Source organism: Drosophila melanogaster, chromosome 3R (genome assembly GCF_000001215.4).
Source record: "Drosophila melanogaster chromosome 3R".
NCBI classification, from domain to species: domain Eukaryota; kingdom Metazoa; phylum Arthropoda; class Insecta; order Diptera; family Drosophilidae; genus Drosophila; species Drosophila melanogaster.
In genome coordinates, this window is record NT_033777.3 from 9,828,855 (window position 1) to 9,851,209 (window position 22,355).

Consider the following 22,355-nt stretch of genomic DNA (forward strand, 5'->3'; position numbering starts at 1 on the left):
ATAAATAATATTTGTTGGTAATAAACTATAAGCTATTCCGTTTTGTTAGCTTTCAACAAGAGAAGCTATCGAGATTTTCAAGGGACATCAAATTTTCCAATACGCTAAAACGTACTACTTCATTCTAAACCTTTTGTGATTGCATTTTATTATGCATTATATAGCCCTTAAATAACTTTAACATTCCAGAGACTTATGGTATAGCCCCGAATAAAGTTCCCTTCACTTTCATTGCCTCGGCATAAAAAGATGAAAGACACAACGCCGGGGGGGAAAAAACATCGGAAAATAGGTGAGTTGGAAAAGGGAAAAGCCAAAAACTTTATCGCATCGTGTGCAGGCAGGCAACTGCTGCTCCTGCTCCTTGCAACTTGCAACACGTTGAGCCACACAAACAAGGAAAACTAATCCCAGTTTCACCATCAGTCATCCGTGTTTCACTAATTGCATTGCATTGTCCTGGAATTCTGTTTCCTTTTTCCAGCTGAGTACGATTTTTGAGCCAAGCTGGGTAATTTTGAAAATTTAATCAACTTCTGGCAATCTTTTCATTTCCAGCTTCTATTTGTTTATATCTATGCGTTTATTTCTAAGTTAGACTGTGTTTTTAGAGCTTTTTGTTTATAGATAAACAGGTGCGTTTTTGTTTATTTCCAAACAGAGACTCTAGACTTTTGCAGAACTTCTGTAAATATTATTTCAAAAATGTTTTTGCTTAAATGCGAACTCATTCGTATGCACCTATAGTTTCTTAGCCAGCAAAGTGAATGCTCCTGAGGCCAGAGATTTCATTTATTCGGTTCAATTGTTACACTTATTTATTAAACACCACTGCCATGTACAGTTGTACATATTTTCTTTCATTGCTTGACCCCAAGACATACGACTGCTTTTCCAACTGAGTTTTCCTCAGTTTTCCTCAGCTTTCCCACTTTTTTTTTTTGCTTTTCCGCACTCTTTGCTTCGTTGGCGGTTGGTGGTTCGGTTTCTTTATCATGGGCGCCCACTGGATTGGAGCTCCTTTGTTTGCTTGTTGCGGATTCGGTTTCGCATTGTAAATGAAATGGAATTAAATGAAATGTGAAATTTATTGTATTTAGGGGATTTCCATGCGACAAGCGCTGCGCTGCGGAAACGGATGTGGATGTGGATAGGGATTGGGTGGATTTTCGGAGGAAAGGGAATTACGATTGGTAACGAAACAAAGCACAGCAATGCGAAACAATCGCCTTTTCGCTTACTATTTCGAATGTAATTTATACGCGTACTTATGGCCCCCACTGTGCTTTGTCTGTTCGCTTTATTGGCACTCTACTTTAGTTGGCCCTTCCTCTTTGTCTTTACACTCTGTCTGCACTCTTCAACTCTCATATTAAATGAAATGAAAATCTCATTTCTCGAACGGAAGCTGTACTACCTTGTCTTTAATAAATCCCCAGACTTACATACTTATGTAAATTCTTACTGCCACGCCCACACGGGCTGGTCAGTTCATAGAAAGTTCAAAATAGTTGCTGCAAGTTGGGCTCGGAGCGAAAATAAACAAAAACGGGCAGAAACTAAAAGATATTATGGAAACTTTCGAGTGTTGGCAACTCCTCGAAATGCGCTTAAGGGTCATAATTAAAACGAGAAGCTTAAAACATTGAATTGGAAAAATGCATATTTTTTTAAGAGATTAAGAAGTAGTTTTCCCAGCTTCAACGGGGAGGGTAAAATGTTTGCTTGAAACAACATTTTACATATGGACATTTTACACAAGGCTTTATGAATAACTCAGTTGGCCAAATTAGATGCGGGATTAAGCTACATTTAAAGTGAATATTAGTTTAGTTGGCAAATTATAGTATTAAAGCTAAGCTGCGATGGAAAGGAGCATATAAAGCTGTCCTCTTAGCTTTAAATACCCGAAATGAGAGTTCAACTTAATTTATTTCTAATATAACATAACATTTCAAATCAATAACAGTAAAATGTATATAAAAGTCGAAATTTGTGTGCCTTCAAAATCCCTTAAAAATCGAATAAACTCTTTTATTGTTTTGCCACGCACTTAACTTTTCTTCAGAGTAAGCGTTAAATTGAGTTGCAAGTGAACACCATTTACGCCCTTTGAAAAGTGCAAACGCTGCTGAGTCCTCAAAGTTTGGGTGGGCTAAAAGCCAGGAGATGGACACCATCTGGTGCTGACCATTCATCAGCATCAAAAAAAAAAAAAAAAAGGGAGCGGATGCAGTTGCATTAGGGGAGCACCAAAGATGGGGCAAAATGCCATGGAACATGGAAAGTGTGCAAATTGTTGCCAAGCTGTTGAAAACTGTGTTCCAATTAAAAATGCAACAAATTCGAGCGCAATTTGTTGTCGTGCAGCTGATGGTGGAAGTGAAACTGTAGCTGCAACTGCAACTGCAATTGAAAATATAAAGGATGCCAATGCAATTAAAAAGCTTTTTCAATTGCATTTAACATGAAATTAGTTTCGAGAGTCATAAAAACCATGAAAAGCTGCAAAAGTGCCTGCGGTTATCTGTCGGTTGCTTTGTGTCACTTTGTAGCATGTAAAACTTGAACTTTTTCATTGAATTTATGATTGCAATCGATTGCAAACATATGTGTGTATGTACATATGCACAGAGCCTACGACTTTTTGAGACCGACAAACGTTTGCAGTTGAAACTGAAACTATGAGGTTTCCTTTTCGGTTACCACAAAGCTTAAAACTTGTCAAAGTTTTGATTTGGCCAGGAACTCATTTGAAATGAGAACCCCAAGTATGGAGGATATCTCGGCAGAGAAACTCCACAACTTTATGCAATTAACTGCCGCCCAAGTGGGCGTATCCTTGGGGCCAGAGGAAGCTTATTACAAGCGACAACAAGCAATGTAAATGTAAATGCCAACTGGCAGTGAGAAATGGCCAACGGCAGCACTTGGCCAAGAAAATCTGCAAAAAACCAGGTCAAACAGGTGTGTGCAGGTGCTGGGTCCTGGGAGTGCCGGAGTCCTGCCCTGCGGAAGGTGGGCGCAAGGTGTCCTCGGGACTGAAAAACTTCCAACGTATTTAATTTGAAAATGCGACACTGACACTGCGGCCTGCTGAATGCTCGGTGTAAATTAAATTACACGCGCCACGCCTTCCAGGCGACTGGGGGATAGGCTGGCCAAATTCAACCCGAAACACGGTACATTAAAATTTCATTTGGCCAAAAGTCCCACAAACTTTGCTAACAAGTCGCAGGCGCTGCAAGGACAGCTGCCTCGGACGCGTGAAAACAACAACGAGCGGCGATGCACTGAGAAAAATACACATCAAATCAAGGATAATGACTCAAAATGTAGAAAAGAGAGATTAACTAAAACAGAAGCTTAAATAATATACGCATCCTTATATTTTCTTATATGCTTACTTATACTGTACTTAGTATAATCTGTAATCTCTTTAATCTTTAATCTTTAATCAATAATAGAAGACTTTTATTTTTAATGCCTTTCAATACTAATGTAAAATTATAGGCAACGGAGTGGTTAGTAGTTAATAGTTTAAAATAAATATTGATTTTCAACATTTTTTTTTTCGTGTACAGATACAAATACAGAGATACAGATACAACTGGCTGGCGAACAGGTTTCCGGGGTAAAGTGCGAAAGTGAGGGTGCCAGCTTAGAGGTCAGAAGGCTGCGGGCTCCGAACTTTGGACCCAGCCAGGCACCTGGGTCGGAGCCAGAATCTCCGCTCCTATCCAAATCCGCCGCCTGCAGGCGACAAGTAAACACAAACGTCGACACCCAAAACACTCGAAACACTCAAAAAAACACCCGGAACACCCACACAAAACTGACAAGTGTCGAGTGGAGGTGGTTGTGGGAGAAACTTAAAATCTCATTAGTTACATTTTTGAGAGGACACGAGCTTTGGCTGTCGGCTCAGAACGGCAACCACTTTGGGTTTTTTGCCGCCTCTTTTGGCTGGCAAATCTTTGCAGCTTGTCCAACCATTTTGAAATTCACTTTGGCACGCTGGCCGCTTTTCACTCGTCTGTGAAACTTTAAACTGATAACATCAAGTTCTTTCGATTATCTCCAAACTTTTCTTAAGTTTTCTTAAAATATTCAACAATTTGTTTGGCAAAATTATTTATAAGATTGCCTTTTGTATGAATTCAAAATGATGCATTTATCTCAACGCAATATGGCGTGTATAAAAAGTGTCTGCCGCAGGCGAGAACCAAACATTTAATTGAAATTCAAAAAAAAAAAAAAAAAAAATTGTTAATCCATGAATAACTATTATATTTTTCCATGTGTGTACCACCGAAAACAACAACAACAAGCAGCTGCCAGAGGCAGGCATATTTGAAAACTGAAAAAGTGCATTGGAAAACATTTGCGTATATATGTATGTATGTTTGTTTGCATATTGGGTATTTAAATTTTTTAACATCCTCTATATGCCTGGGCACGTTTCTTCGTTTCTCGAACGCAATGGGTGTGGGTGGTGGTGGGTGTTTGGGTGTTTGGGTGTGTGGTACATATACTACATTGGTGTTGTCTTTCCCGCCGATGATATTGCTATACTGCTGGCCATATGGCAGCACTTTAAATGCAAATGAAAGCGACGAGCGCTTGTCCTCGACGTCTGAGTTGATGGTAAAATGTGGTGCGTCGAGGTCGCTCACGATTTGAGAAGTGCTTAGCCGCCCCTCGCACTCGCACTCGCACTCGCCGACGCCCTTCATCCAATTGGATGCGTCGGCCAGGTACATTTGCATAAAGCTCCCAACTAGAATGAATATTCGGTTAGGCCTTTTCCTTGCGGTGCTGCTGATGGCACGTGACTGCCTCACGGACGAGGCAAAGTTTTGTGTGTCAAGGCACTGCAACTGCAGATACATTGTGCTTTGGATACTTGTTGAGCATGTCCTTCGTCCTGGGAGATGTATATGTATGTACATACATATATATATAGCGCGGGCCACCTTGAGCACATCCAATGACAGCCATAGCTGTAGGTCACCCCGCTGGCTGACATTTCAAATCAATTCACTGCCACCCCCAACTCAACGCAAAGTTAAACAAAAGTCGGGCTGCATTTTTGAAGCCAAAAACAAGTGGGGCGTTGCTAACTTTTGTTTTGTCATTTGCGCGGGCGTGGCCCAATTCAATTGCCAACTTGCAATTGGAACTCGAACACAGCGAAAGTAAAACAAAAATTCAAACTCAAAGAAGGAGGGGGCGTTACATTTGTATTGGCCAAGTCGACACTGGGGCATTGATATTAAGTAGCCCTGCCCGAAATCACCGACTATTCATCATCCGCCCTTGGGTCCCGGAAAAACTTTTGGCCAGCGAATGTTGTTGTAAAGTTTTCCTGGTTTTCATTTTGCACATTTTCTCAGTGGGCCAAGCTGATGAAGATGCTGCCATTAATCAAACCAGAGCTACGTGATGTCTAGCCCGTTGGCCATAAATAAAATCCAGCCCGCTGGCCAGGGAATAGAAAAATCCAAACTGGCCAAAAGGATTTATGCAAATAAACATATTCTATATTCGATGGCGTGTGATGGGCGCTTGTAAATGCAATCAATGTGGGAAAAAAACTTATTTTTAAAAATTGAATATAAAAAATGTATCAGATGTGAATGGAGTTGGAGTATAATAGAAGAATCTGTAGAATAATCAATAAGGTACAGACTCCTATAGAATACTGCAGCACAATAAGAATAATTCATTTCAAATTTCGATTTTTCTGCAAAGAAAATTGCGCTTTTCACGCTGCAAAAAGGAAAAGCGTTAAAAGGCCCGTGTGCGCCCAGAAATTTAGTTTCCGTTGATTAATTTCCGCTCACAGCTCAATCAGCAGGACCATCAATTTTTCGCATATTTCTTTCACCTTTATATGATTTCCACTTGAGGGCTGAATATCCAATTGAACCGGATTGCAGGGCACATGGAGTGACGGCCCAAAGGATATCATTTCAGCCGACGGGTTCTGGATTTAATTTTGGGCCATGTTCGTTAAAGGTTCGGTCAAAATGATTTATTTGTGCGTTGCCCGCATTGATTTCGAGTTTCATTTCGATTTCTGGTTTTCGGTTGTCGATACTCGACTGTCGGTGGTTTCTGGTGACGCCTCCCGTTCCACTTGGCTAATGAAATCATTCCGTGACACTCCGCACTCCAGACCTCCGTGTGCAACCCTCTTAATTGTTAAATCGAATTCGCTGCTTTGGCTGTGCGCGACAACGCGGCGTATGCGTAATGCGATTATTGAAATGTGTTGATTGGAATTAAGTTTGCATTTTAATTGGATTGCCATTGTTTGGCGCGCACAGAACACAGCGATGACAACAAGCGCTTTTCAAATGGATTACACATTTTAGTTATGAACTCCAGCCTTCAAATGGGTGCTGTGCTTCAAATTATAAATCGCAACTGCATCCGCAACTGGATTCGAGTGGAATGTGTGTACGTGTACATATAGTATGTAGCCCGGTCATAATTTATATGCACCACCACACCCCCCCCCCCCATATCTTTTTTAAGCTTTTTTTGGGGTCTTAATGGCATGCCTGTTGTGGGAGTGAGTGTAAAGAGCAAATATGAAATATTTCCCAAACGAATGTGCCATAACAGTTGAGTGAATAAAACATTAACAAATATTTATTTCCATAACCGCTGCTGCTGCCGCTGTTGCTGCTGTTCGAGCCCCGAGGGTGTCCTTTTATTTTATTATATTTATTTGGACTCTGTTTCGTATTTTTTTTTTTCAGTTTTCTTGCTTCCTGCAATAGAGCATGTCCTTGCTCCAGTGCTGCGATTGAGATTATACCAAGCGGCAAATAAATAAAACAACAAGGAACACACAATCGCCCTCGTAACAACGCACAGGTCAGAGGGCAAACCAGAGTTCCACCGCAGAGCTTGGGATTTTAGTTTGGTTCGGCATGGTTTGGTGGGGGTGGGGAGGGGGGAGGGGTGCTCCCCAAACGGGTGGCTTCTCCCAAAAAGTTGCGGGAAATGCTGCAGCCCGCAGCGCAAAACAGTCAAAGCGTCAGCATTTCACTTTTCCGCTTTTCCCATGCCACTTTCCACCATTTCCACGAACAACAACACCACCACTACCACCACCACCACCACCACACCTTAAAAACCGTGTGGACTGGTGCTAATGCGGCGTTTAAGGCAAAACTCTCGCCACTCGCATTTATTTTTTGATGGGTAAACCACACAACAGAAATGGCAGAAAGCCAAGGCGCACCTCTTGCATCCTGGGTTTTCCCATTTCCCCCGCCACCCGCCACCACTTTTCCCTGCTGAGCTCCGCTGGCCACGTAAATTGCGTAAAATCCCCGCTGCGAAAGCTGCGAAGCCAACGCGTACTCTGCACTAATTGCACATTTTTATCTCAATTATTGCGGCTTACTTCTTTGGAGTTCTGGGGAAAACCGAGACCAACTGGGGACGAAGGACATAATAGAGCTTAGGAGCAGCAGTTGGCCGGACAAAAGGAGAGGATTCATTAAAGGATTATGTGCCGGCTATGTCATGTTGCATCTTTTGTGCATTTAAGTTGGCTCTAATTTCATTCAGCCAAAGCCAACGTTCATATAGACCGTGCCATTCAAATTGATTCCTATCGCTGCGGGTTACAATTGCTCCTTTTTATACCTATGTCCTTTATTAAATCCTAAATACAATATTTTGGCAAAAATATTTCTATAAGAAATTAATGTTAAAAGTTTTGAGAGACGTCAGAGCATACCTAATATTTTTTACAAAAACTTCATATTAAAAGTTGAGCGATTGCAAAACATATTTAATTTAAAAACTCCCATTGTTGCACAAAATGCTGCATGTTAAAGTTTTTTTTTTTAAAACTGGCCATTGTGACGCTGCCACAAGTTGACCCGAAAAGAAAATATGAAAATATTTTCACAACTTGTTTGGCAACTTTAAACCCAATTTCTATTATCAATGCAAGGCGGGCATTTTGGGCAAACATTGTGGCATGGGGCAAGTGAAGCGTTGCCAATTACGAGTGGGCGAGTCAACAAACTCAGTCAGCAGTTTGGGCGCCAAAAAGTATGCACCAAAGCACCAGTTGTTGGAACGGGAAAATGTTGGGGAAAACGTGATGGAGCTACAAGGAGCAAGGAGCGCAACTCTCTTGTCAATGAGCCCAAGTGAGTTACTTGTAATTACCACAAAATTCAATATATACACTCGTAGGCTGCGGTGGCCTTCCCTTCGCCGTGCTTCCTCTTAAAAATTGATGGAGCTCCGCGGAGCTGAAGGAGCAGCTGCTGCCATAGTCAAACATCATTTGGCATAGTCGCGCTGGAACTCGTTTTGCCTAACGACCCGACCATCGACTTGCGTCACATCCCTCCAACTTGTCGAAGATGGGACGACCGCACGCACCATCAGCAGCCCATTCCATTTGGAATTTACTGTGAGATCCTGGGCTGCCATCCCATCTCATGCCATGGCATTTTGAAGTTGGCGGAGCCGCCTCGAAATGGCAGCTGTAAAAAATCACAGCATCAGCATAAAAGTGCTTAAAAGCAGCCGCCGTGTCCTTAGAGCAGGGCATGCTTTTGCTTTTTGCGCTTCACTTTGCACTGAATTTCCCAGAATTTCCTCATTTTCCATCCCATCTCAACCGAACCCAACTCATCCCATTCCATTGGTGGCTGTAAAAGTTTTGAGCAGTTTTTCTCCAACAGATTTCGATCTTTACCGCGTTTATGTTACTCGTTGGCCAAATTCATCGTATCAGACGTCGCTTTCTTAGCTTTTAATGGAATTATTTGGAAAAATAAATTATGAAGCATTTTAATTGGCACAAAACAGATTCCACCGCCAGATACCATTTCCGCTTCAGTTCTAGCTCGTTAATGCGCTAACCTAATTCAATTTCGCATCCTAATCCAATCAGCAAATTGAAGAATATTTGGTAGTAGGACGGGCCACGCAGGCATAATAATACATTTTGCATTTTAATTGGGATTTACTAATTAAAAAGTTTTCCGCCCTAAATCCAGGCGTTTTCGTAAACCAACAATGAAAGTTTCCCGAAGAATGTTTGGGTTTTGTGGAATGAGCTGACGTGGTTAGATTATAAGGACCTCTGTCCCCTTTTCCTGGATTATAACGACCACTAACCCATAAGACTTTTAATATTAATTAACATTGATTCTTTTGGGATCTTGTGCCTTAGATTTGCAACTGGTCTAATTATCTAAAGCAAACTTTTGCCTTAAAGTCCATGAATATTTAACGAAACAAAGACTTCTGCTTTTCATTAGTGTAGTATATACGAACATAATAACAATAATAATAACAATAATAATAATAATATTAATAATAATTATAATATGAATCATAATAATAAGTCGACTAATAAGTAAACTTAGGACCACCCTAATTCCTTAGGGTCACCCTAGTAGATCTTTAGATACACCCTAATACTAAATATGCGAATTCAGCATGTACGCCTTTAGGGGTCGCACTCGACTCCCATTGGTTATCGAGTATGAACTTCATACATACATATTGCAGAATTTGCTAGTGTCAGCACTTGGCTGTCACAAGAGATCTGCCTGTAGACCACACTAAGATCAGTTATAAATCAGGAATAGATCTGGAATGTACACTCGCTTAATAAAAACCAAATAAAGATAAAATGACCAACTGCGTTTTGAGACTTTATTACCTACATCAGAAGTATTGGAATTCTAATTAACTACATGGCGACCGTGACAAAGGATCGTTATAAGTTGTAGCAGAAGCTAAAGGAAACCGCTTGTGATAATTTTCAACTTCGATGCTCATCCACCAAGACGGCGGCAATTATGAAGAAAAAAAGCGATCTGAGTGAGTAGAGTGTCAGTGTGATGGGAAAAAACAGGGGCGGAGTTCGACATAATATAAAAAAGAGAATAGCGCACATAAAGTGGCTATTATATACGAACACTCCACCACCCCAATGGTCGAAAGCTCAAAAACTACAAGCTGAGCTAGACCACTGTGTCGAATATCTCAAGAAAAAAATCCCCACCACACGCGCTCACTCAGAAAATCAAATAAAATCGTTAACAATTAACAAAACTCCAACTCCCAATCCGAAAAGCCTGCCTGTTTTCAAGAAAAGATGCCCGAACGACTGCGAGGGACCACTGTTCACACCGCATTGTGAACATACGTGCAGACATTGCAGCTCCACCACATAACCCCTAAATGAGGAAATCATCATCAACGTGGTGAGCAGCCCGCTCATTACGTCATCGAGGGAGTGTCAGCGTGCCAACCCCGGCGACGTCCAGCTGACGCAAGGAGGGTCAGAGTGAAGCAAATAGGAGCTGAAAAATAAAATATTTTTTTTTTTTTGTTGCCCTGCGTGGCACACCACCCTCGATGCACTGCGCTGCATATTAATATTACACAAAATATTGTAACATTGAGCGGAACTTTTTCTGCCCGATGAGAAGAATGGCCCGTAAAGCCATACACCAACTAGGTAGGAAAATGTAACTATATTGAACAAAAAAAAAAAAAAAAAAAAAAAATCAAAACAACATATTTTTAAAGTAAAATAAACCAAAACCCAAAAATAAAACAAAAAAAAAAAAATAAAAATATACAAAAATGGGTTGGTTTGGATCTGACGATAGTCAGACAAAAGATAATACGGCCAATGTGGTCAATAACTTAAAAATAGTCGACCATACAGATGACATTCAGTCACTGTGGTTACTCCTTTTGATCATGACGATCGTAACAGTCGCTCAGTTTATATTAACGCTATATGTTAAGCATAACAAGATAATAAAGAGGCGTTATATAGGCAAAGCAGAGAATAGTTTGGATAAAATTTAAAAAAAAAAAAAAAAAAAAACATCCAAAATGTATTTTGAATTAAGATGATCTAAAATTTTTATTTTTAATATCAGAAAACTAGAATGAAAAAAAAAAAAGAAAAAAAAAAAAGATTATTGAAGAAACCTATTTGAGAGAGGCCAAAATTTATAAAGTTCGATTGCATAGATAAATCCATAGTATTCTTTAAATGGACTGGCAAGAAATACAAAACGAGCTTAAAGAAATTAAAACAACTTTTGACAAGTCTTATAAATGCATGACACCAAATAGAGAAGTGCAACAAGACACTCTCAACAAGCATGCGCAGATATTGGTAAGATGCTTTAATGGAGCACGCCAATTAATTTACAGAGAAAGGAAAAGATTAACAAAAAATCATTTATCACAAGCAGTAAAATTTCTAAACAGGTTCCGTGAGAACTTGTTAAACGTCAAGTACAGACACAACTTAAATATTACAATCCCAACGATTTTAAGCACACCTATAGTGGCTGAGATCGGTGAGGATATCGAAAGTGTAGGAGAATCAGAAATAGAAATAAAAGAAGAGGATCTCCACGATCTTGCAATTCCAGCGGTAATAACATTACCCGAATTACTTGAAGAAGAACTTTCAGATTCAAATACAGGAATAAGAATACAGGAAACGGACAAAATGACAGACTCTGCCGCAACAGCAAGGGAATATGTGCGACAAATTTCGTCCACAATACCTGAGTTTGACGGCAAAAAGTTAAACTTGAATAGATTCCTCACGGCTCTCCGGCTAATAGATCTGACAAAAGGAGATCAGGAGATGCTAGCGGTCGAGGTAATCAAGACAAAGATACTTGGTCCATTATCACACAAAGTTGAAAATGAAAAGACCATTATCGGTATAATAAATCTATTAAAAGCATCAGTTAAAGGCGAATCGCCCGATGTCATCAAAGCAAAAATACTTAGTACACAACAGCGCGGCAAAACTGCAGCGCAATATACCACGGAGATAGAAAACCTACGTGGGTTGCTCGAAGCAGCCTATATAGATGATGGTTTAGATTCCAACAATGCAGACAAATTCGCTACAAAGGAAGCCATATCTGCAATGACCAAGAACTGTGGGCACGATAAGCTCAAAACCATATTGGAAGCTGGAAATTTCAACACGATGAATAGCGTGATTGAAAAATACATACACTGCAGTACAGAAATGACCGGCAATTCAAATAGTGTATTATTCTATAATAATAGAGGACACTATCGAGGTAATAATTACCGAGGAAATTACCAAAACAGAGGTAATGGCCGAGGAAATTATAACTCCTACAATAACAACTATAGAGGCAGAGGTGGTTACCATGGTGGAAACAGAGGACGAGGTGGTAACCAAAATTATAATAGAGGTGGAGGTTACTCAAGAGGTAACCAAAACCATAACTATAAAACAAGTCATGCCCACAATGTCCGAAACATACAATCGGAAAACGAACATACCCCCTTGAGCGACAATCTACAATAAAATTATACAAAATTAATCTCAATTTAAGCATTTTTATACGATTGAAGAATATGAGTACCAATTCATGGGTAACTCTTTTAATAGATACAGGTGCAGAAATTTCCCTGCTTAAATGCAGAAACAATAATCTTAACGATTTAAATCCAAAAAATACAACAAATATATCAGGAATAGGGCAAGGGACAATTCAGTCTCTAGGTACACTACATTTAGAAATGTGTATTGCTAATGCAGCAATACCATATGAATTCCATATCGTACCTAACAATTTTCCTATACCAGGGGATGGTATAATTGGCTTGGATTTCATTAAGAAATACAATTGTATTTTGGAATTCCACGACCAAGAAGATTGGTTCACTTTGAGGCCCAAAAATTTCAGGAACATAAACATTCCTATTATACATTCACTAGATAATGAAATAATTTTGCCAGCTAGATCAGAAGTGATTCGAAAGATTCAACTAACATCTACTGACACACATGTCCTCATCCCCAACCAGGAATTACAACCTGGCATAATAATCGCAAGTGCACTCGTAAACACTCAGAACGTCTTGATTCGAATTATTAATACAACTGAAAAAGACGCTATAGTTAGTAGCGCAAATATAAAAAGCGAATCATTGGATGATTATGATGTATACAACGCAAATATAGAAAATAGTGCACAAAGAACTTCAGAAGTATTAAAACTTCTTAAATTTCCATCGTTATTCAAAAGCGATTTAACAAAATTATGCACCGAATATAGCGATATTTTTGGTCTTGAAACAGAAACCATATCAGCTAATAATTTTTACAAGCAAAAATTGAGATTAAATGACAAAACTCCAGTCTATATCAAAAACTATAGAATGCCAGAAAGTCAAAAACCAGAAATTCAAAGGCAAGTTGACAAATTAATAAAAGATGGCATTGTCGAACCATCTATTTCAGAATATAATAGCCCTCTTCTCTTGGTACCCAAGAAATCACTGCCTAACTCGGAGGAAAAGAGATGGCGATTAGTAGTCGATTATCGCCAAATAAACAAGAAACTGCTAGCAGATAAATTCCCACTTCCAAGAATAGAAGATATTCTTGATCAATTAGGCCGAGCAAAATATTTCTCGTGCCTAGACCTGATGTCAGGATTCCATCAAATAGAATTAGACGAAAGGTCAAGAAATATAACATCATTCTCAACTTCAACGGGAGCATACCGCTACACGCGATTACCATTTGGTTTAAAAATAGCCCCAAATTCTTTCCAAAGAATGATGACCCTTGCATTTTCAGGTTTAACGCCTTCGCAAGCATTTCTGTATATGGATGATTTAGTAGTCATAGGCTGTTCTGAAAAGCACATGCTTAAAAATCTAACCGACGTTTTCAAATTATGTAGGCAACATAATTTAAAATTACATCCAGAAAAATGCACTTTCTTTATGAAAGAGGTTACTTATTTAGGTCACAAGTGTACTGACAAAGGTATATTGCCAGATGACTCTAAATATGAGGTAATAAAGAACTACCCCAAACCAGTAAACGCAGACGAAGCTAGACGCTTCGTGGCATTTTGCAATTATTACAGAAGATTTATTAAGAACTTTTCTGAGAAATCACGCCACTTAACGAGGCTTTGTAAAAAGAATGTTCCATTTGAATGGACAAGCGAATGCAATGATGCATTCGAATATCTCAAAAGGGAATTAATGAAACCAACACTCCTTCAGTACCCAGATTTCAGCAAACAATTTTGCATAACCACAGATGCTAGTAAACAAGCATGTGGAGCGGTACTATCTCAAGACCATAACGGTCAACAGCTACCAGTGGCATACGCTTCAAGAAGCTTTACAAAAGGCGAAAGTAATAAGTCCACTACAGAGCAGGAGCTAGCAGCTATTCACTGGGCAATAAATCACTTCAGACCATACGTATATGGTAGACATTTCTTAGTACAAAGTGACCATAGGCCACTATCATATCTTTTTTCAATGAGAAACCCCAGTTCAAAATTAACCAGAATGAGACTAGACTTGGAGGAGTTTGAATTCACAGTAGAATATCTCAAGGGGAAAGATAATCATGTCGCAGACGCATTGTCCCGAATAACAATCGGAGAACTTAAAGCAATAAATAGACAGATACTAAAGGTAACAACAAGATCAACAACAAGACAGAAAAATACCTGCGCAGGTGAAAAATTGCATGAACCAAATGAGAAAGAAAATATAAAAATGCCCAATATCTATCAGGTAATCAATAACATTGATGCCAAAAAATATGTTATACTCAAAATAGACAAGCATAAGTGTTTGTTGAAAAGAGGAAAACAAATTATAACACGTTTTGATATGACTAATTTTTATTCTAATGAAATAATCGATTTAGATCAATTCTTTCAAAGGCTTAATGAAGAAGCAAGAATAAATAGCATCATTCAAACACAATTGTCACCAAGTGAACAAATCTTCGAATTTGTCACTATAAAGAATTTTAAAGAAAAGGGCAATAAAATACTAAAAAATTTAAAAATAGCGCTATTAAACAAGGTGACTAAGATAGATAAAAATGATAAGGTTCAAATAAAAGCAATACTGTCTAAATATCATGATGATCCATCAGAAGGAGGCCATTCAGGAATTTCTAGAACCCTGAGGAAAATAAAAAACTATTATTATTGGCCACAAATGACAAAGGCAATAAGTAAATATGTTAAAACATGTTTAAAATGTCAACAAGCCAAGACTACAAAACATACTAAAACACCGTTGACAATAACAGAAACGCCAGCAACAGCATTTGATAAAGTTTTGATAGATACCATTGGTCCACTGCCAAGATCAGAAAACGGAAATGAGTATGCTGTTACTATCATTTGCGATTTAACAAAATATTTGGTAACGGTACCAATTCCAAATAAAAGTGCAAAATCAGTTGCTAAGGCTATATTCGAAAATTTTATTCTAAAGTACGGTCCAATGAAAACAATCATAACGGACATGGGAACGGAATATAAAAACCAAATTATAGACGACCTATGCAAATATATGAAGATAAAAAACATTACTTCAACAGCACACCATCACCAGACATTAGGAACAATAGAACGAAGTCACAGAACTTTCAACGAGTATGTTCGCTCATATATATCTGTTGACAAAACCGATTGGGACATATGGATACAATATTTTACTTATTGTTTCAACACAACACCATCGGTAGTTCATGAATATTGTCCATATGAATTAGTATTTGGAAGATTACCAAGACAGTTCATAGATTTTAACAGGATAGACAGAATAGATCCTATTTACAACATGGATGACTATTCAAAAGAAGTTAAGCTACGATTAGAAATAGCATATAGAAGAGCTAAAAATATGTTAGACAAGGCAAAAGCCGATAGAAAGATAAAATATGATAGAAATATTAGTAACTTTGAATTAAAGATAGGAGATAAGATATTACTTAAAAACGAAACGGGTCATAAACTTGACAATAATTATTTAGGACCATATTTAGTTTCAGAAATAGGAGATAATGACAACATTACAATTATAGGAAATAAAAATAAAAAACAGATAGTCCATAAAGATAGGTTAAAAATTTTTAATTCATAATACATTTTGTTTGGTTGGCCAACCACAAATAAAAAACCACAAATAAAATAAAAACCAATAAAAACATTATAATACAAAACTTTTACTTTGCAAAATATAATGAAAATATATATATTTTTTTAATATCTCTTTAATCATTCATTTCAAATATTAATGTACATTTAAAAAAAAAAAAAAAAATTATTATATACTTGAAAATAACTTCATGTTATTACGTTATTTTTCAAAAGGAGGGAGATGTAGTATATACGAACATAATAACAATAATAATAACAATAATAATAATAATATTAATAATAATTATAATATGAATCATAATAATAAGTCGACTAATAAGTAAACTTAGGACCACCCTAATTCCTTAGGGTCACCCTAGTAGATCTTTAGATACACCCTAATACTAAATATGCGAATTCAGCATGTACGCCTTTAGGGGTCGCACTCGACTCCCATTGGTTATCGAGTATGAACTTCATACATACATATTGCAGAATTTGCTAGTGTCAGCACTTGGCTGTCACAAGAGATCTGCCTGTAGACCACACTAAGATCAGTTATAAATCAGGAATAGATCTGGAATGTACACTCGCTTAATAAAAACCAAATAAAGATAAAATGACCAACTGCGTTTTGAGACTTTATTACCTACATCAGAAGTATTGGAATTCTAATTAACTACATTAGAATCATTGGTAAATATATATAATATATATACATATATATGTAAGATTGTTTATTATTATTGTTTATTATTAATTTAATTATTAGTTTAATTCTAAATGCGGTAATTATATAAAGTATTCTTAGTTTGTGACCGAACGACTGCTGCTGAGAACTCGACTGACTGCAACGCTGACTTCCACTCCACACCACTGCTGCCTTGCGATCGTTCCTTCGATGACTGATTGTCGATAACTTCGATTTCCGACAATCATGTTGCTGCTCAACAGCGCTGCCAACCGGGTTGTTGCCAGCCTTCAGCCTTACTCCATGTTACATTCGGCCCTCCTGATCATCATCATCCGACCCGGATGACAATAGGTCTGCATTTTCGGCTATGTGCTTCCACAACTTCATGTTGTCACAGCTGGTGGATGTGACATTGGGTCCTTCGACGTTTGCTGCTTTTTTAACGTCATATCTGCCATTGTCTTTGACCCCTGTGACTTCGTATGGACCTAAATACCCGCTTGCCATCTTGCGGCCAGCTACAAATTGGGTCCTTTTAATTGCAACCAGATCACCTGCTTTGTATTTGTATTCAGCTCGGCGCTTTTTGTCGTAATTGCGCTTGTAGTCCTTCTGCGCCTGCTCGATGTTGCGTTTTACCAGCTGTCTCATCTCATAGCGGTCCTCGTTGAATTGACAGACCACTTCTTCTTGGAGCAGTTCCAGTAACCGATCCTCAACTCGGGTGTACATCTTGGTGCCAAACATGACCTCAAATGGTGACAGCTTCAGTGATGAATGCACGTGACAGTTGATCGCCTTTTGTACCTCAGGCACATATTTGTACCACTTCGACGGTTCGTCTGAAGACAGCTTTGATATTATTGCCAAAATTAAACGATTTACTCGTTCTATCTGGCCGTTGCCTCTGGCCACTCCAGTAGTTGTGCAGACGTGTTCCACGTTATGGCTGCTCATAAATTGTTCGAACGCACCACTCGTAAAGGCCGTTCCTTTGTCGCTAACAATTCGCTTAGGGAAACCAAAAATGTTTGACCAGTCGGTCAGCCTCTTGACCACTTCTTCCTGTCCGGTTGATTTGGTTGGGAATAACCAGACAAACTTTGAAAACGCATCGACTGTTGCCAGAATGTATTTATACTGTTTGGCCGATGAATCCATTGGCCCCAAATGATCGATGTGTAGTGTGTGCAACGGTGCGTCTCCTTTATCTATGCAATTTAGATATCCCTCCTGCTTTCCCAACTTTTTGCTGTGGATGATACATTTTATACAGTTAGAAATTAGCTTTTTTACCTTGTATTCCAAATGAGGAATAAAAAATTGCTGCTGTATGCTATGCATCGTCTTTTGCAACGACAAATGGCCAACTTCATGTGCGCTTTGAATCACCTCCCTCTCCATTAGTGCAGGGACAACCAGTAGTTCATTGCCATTGACCATACTATACAACAGGCCACCTTTTAGCTTGTAGGGTTGGAATAGACGATCTTTTAGAATTTCCAGGATTGCTCTAATTGAATCATCGTTCTGCTGCGACTTTTTAATACGTGCTGTCAACTCGGATGTTATCATCATGCATGCTTGGGGATGGCGGCTTAAAAAATCAACGTGTCTCATTCTTTCTCCTGCACGATGTTCGGGTTGAAAATTAAAATCCTGCATATAGAGAATCCATGGGCCAACTTCTCTTGGGACATCTGCTTTTTTTGTTGTCTGTTTAAATGCGACACAGTCCGTGACGAGCTTGAAAGGGACTCCCAATAAATAGTGTCTGAACTTTTTCAGAGCTAAGTATGCGGCTTTTACTTCAAGGTAGTAACTATGACGATTTGATTCGGCTTTTGTAGTTTTTCTGCTCCAAAAGCAGACTGGGTGAAAACTGCCTTCGAACTTCTGCAATAAAACGGCTCCTAACCCGTCCTTAGAGGCATCTGTATGAAGTTCGGTTTCTGCTTCTCGTGAGTAGATCCTCAATACTGGTTCGTTTACCAGAATCTCTTTCAGCTTATTCACCGACTGCTGCTCTACTGGTCCAATGTTGAAAATGGCATCTTTTTTTAATAGGTCCGTCAGTGGTCTCGCAATTTGGGCGTATCCAGGTATGAATTTTCTGAAGAATCCTGTGAGACCCAGAAATCCTTGAACGGCTTTTACATTCTGAGGTGTTCCAAAGGAATTCACTGCTGATGTTTTCTCTTTTCCAGGGCATATTTGTCCACCTTCGATAATATGTCCCAGGAAATGAATTCGCCTCTGCATAAAGTTGCACTTCTTCCATTTTATTTTTAGACCAAATTCTGCAGCTCTCTTAAGTACCATTTCCGTCTTTTCCATGCATTCTTCTGGGGTAGCGGCATATACAATTATGTCATCCATATATAGCTGCATTATATTGGAATTGATTAGTTCTTGAAAAATAAATTGAACGAACCGTATAAACGCTGCTGGGGAATTCTTAAAACCAAAGGGCGCTTTGTTAAACTCGAATAAGCCTTCTCGGGTAACAAATGCTGTGTACGGCTTGCTGGCTTCTTCTACGGCCACATGAAAAAATCCGTTCTGTAAGTCCATGGTTGTAAACCATTTGGCACTCTGCAGTTTTTCAAGCACCTCCTCCATTATGGGTACCGGAAAACAATCCATCAGAACCATGGTGTTCAATTTTCTATAGTCCACGCAAACACGTAGGGTACCATCCTTTTTCTTGACAACGACTATGCGACTGGCAACATTTGATGTAGATTTACGGACGATTGACTGCTCGACCCATTCCTCTACCTGCTTCTTTACAGCTATAGCTTCTTCTTCAGATAGTCGGGTGTGTCCATGGCGAAAGGGTTTAATCACGCCATCAGGAATAATTTTGAGTTCGACTGGACATTGCTTTATCTGCTTGGGTGGTGTTTCGTATGTTCTCTCTATCATGCGTTCAACGTCTTCTCGGTATTGTGGTGCAACTGTAAAAGAAGATTCTTCACAAATATTAAACATTTGGGAATACTCAACCGCTTGTTTTTTATCTGCTTCCAGGTCAAGAAAAGTATAGCCTTCTGCACTACAGATAAGACGAAACTTGCTGATAAAATCGTGTCCCACTATTCCATCGTAACTGAATTTAGAATCGTGGACGACTAAAACGTTGTGGCTTGCTTCCACCTGGTCGGTCTTGATTAATGCTCTGAAGCATCCAATCGGCTGTGTTGAGGCATTTCCCAAACCTCGCAATACTGTTGCAGTGCGGTTTAAATCAACATCTTTCATCTTCTTGAATATAGCTTCTTTAATTATGGTCACATCTGATCCTGTGTCCACCAGACAGTTGATGATAATCCCATTTATGATTACTGGCTTTGTTCGTGCACTATCAACGTGAATGCGCATGCTGTTTACTTTTTCCGGACACTTGCTTGAGATATGGCCCTCTTGATTACAGCTGAAACATTTGGTAGGAAGTGTACAATCCTTTCGTTTGTGTTCCCTCGAACCACAGTTGAAGCAGTGATCTGCTTTTACACCTTGTGTAATTTGCTTTGGTTTTGGTTGAATATTCGGCTTGTCAACAATATTCAGACTCTCGTAGATTTCGAATTCTTGCTTTAATTCCTTAAGAGTTTTACAACGGAGCATAGCACCCTTATACTCCTTTTTAATGTCGAGGCCGTTTACGATATGAGTTATCAAAGCAACTGTTTCAACTTCACCTAAGGCTGCTATTTTCTTCATTTGTAACAAATAGTCGTGTAGAGTTTCCTCCCTCTTCTTCTTCCTGTCTTGCAACTTTTTGTGAATAACGGCGCTATTATAGCTGCCTGAAAATTCTTCAATTAGTAACTCTTTGAGTTCAGTGTATCCACTGACACATTCAGATTCTAAGAAAAGTTCTGCTGATCCAATCATCTTACTTCTGGCTTGAACATATTTTTGTTTCTCCGAAAGTTCATATGCCTCGGCATTTTTCTCAAAAATTTCAAACCATTTTTTAATAGGAATTGATTTGCCATCACAGTCACTTACAACTTTTTCAAATTTTTCTGCAGCGATAATTACTTGCCCCTCTTGTTTAGATTTTGCCAACATGCTCTGGGTTAGAGTATTCATCATTTGTTCAAATTTCTCTTCGACTTTAGCACTAGCGTCTTTATTCTGCTTCTTTGCCTCTGCTTCTCCTACAGGCGCCAACTTTTGATCTTCTTCGTTCATTTTTTCTTTTCTGCTTTCGTCCTCGCTTTCGTTCTCTAGAATTGCTTGTATTTGGTCGGTGTTAAGTTTTTTATTTGTAGGTGGTGTACGTGTGAACATTCCGCGACAAGGCACTAACACCAGCAAACAACGACAATGTTCTAACGGCGCGACGGTAGTCGATTTTGCAGACGGCGCCACCGGTTAAAAGACAAATTTTGATTTTCGTTAGAAACGAATTTCACCACCTTTGCAATTTAATTGTTTTAAATTCCACAACAGCAAAACGACTTGAGTCTGTATGAGTTCAATCGATTTTTTCAACTTTCAATGCAGTAGACGTAGCCATAACTTTACAACTTTAAAGACTAAATCCACGCACACGACAATTTCAACTTTATCAGTTCTCTCTAGCAGCTTTCCCGACTTTTACCGACTTGTGTTCAAACAAAATCTGTACAACTGATTTTTCCAACTTTAAATGCAATAGATATAGCCACAACTTTACAACTTTTAAAGACTATACCCACGCACACAACAATGTCTTTTTTCTTTAAACAACTGCACCTTCATATAACCGATTTAGGACTGGACGAGCCCCCATGTAAGATTGTTTATTATTATTGTTTATTATTAATTTAATTATTAGTTTAATTCTAAATGCGGTAATTATATAAAGTATTCTTAGTTTGTGACCGAACGACTGCTGCTGAGAACTCGACTGACTGCAACGCTGACTTCCACTCCACACCACTGCTGCCTTGCGATCGTTCCTTCGATGACTGATTGTCGATAACTTCGATTTCCGACAATCATGTTGCTGCTCAACAGCGCTGCCAACCGGGTTGTTGCCAGCCTTCAGCCTTACTCCATGTTACATATATATATATATATATACAATATATATAAATATACTTCAATTAAAACATTTAATGATGTGCAGACATATACTTCTATTATTTAGCAAGTAAATTCTTTAACAAATTAAATTCCTTAAGCTGTACGGTATATATAAACGATTTAGATACAGGTTGGAATTGCTTTACTATTTATTTATCACCCAATTCCGTATTTAAGTCATCCTTATGGAATGAAACAGAGTTTGATAAAAAGGAAATGGTTCCAAGAGACCGTTTCGAAAGGCATTGAAACGAAGGCACCACGAATTGCACAAAATTCCCAGTTCGGCACGCATCATTAAATTCGTCTATGCAATTTGGTAGCGATTGGCACAGTAAAAGAGGCAAAAATAAAAAGTGGCACATACGAATAAATCGAGAATATTGCGCATAAATGTATTTAAAATTACGCATTGCTCATACGCAGCGTATGGCAATATTTCCGCTTGACGGCGCCTTTTGTGGCAGTCCTTCTACGAGTGTGTATGGGAGTGTGTGTGTGTGTGTGTGTGTGCTCAGGAATCGGTCACTTAGTATTCCCCTCATGGACACACAGCTGACACGTTGTTGGCCAGCAAGGATGGCAAAGGA

General features: G+C 38.8%; 1 protein-coding gene across 2 annotated transcripts in view, besides 2 other annotated features; it reads right to left on the minus strand.

Moving 5' to 3' along the window:
* The window catches only part of Teh1 (tipE homolog 1), a 42,040-nt gene that overhangs the window by 2,774 nt on the left and 16,911 nt on the right, over positions 1-22,355 (minus strand). The window lies entirely within an intron of this gene.
* Positions 9,309-16,673: a mobile genetic element.
* Positions 16,716-21,744: a mobile genetic element.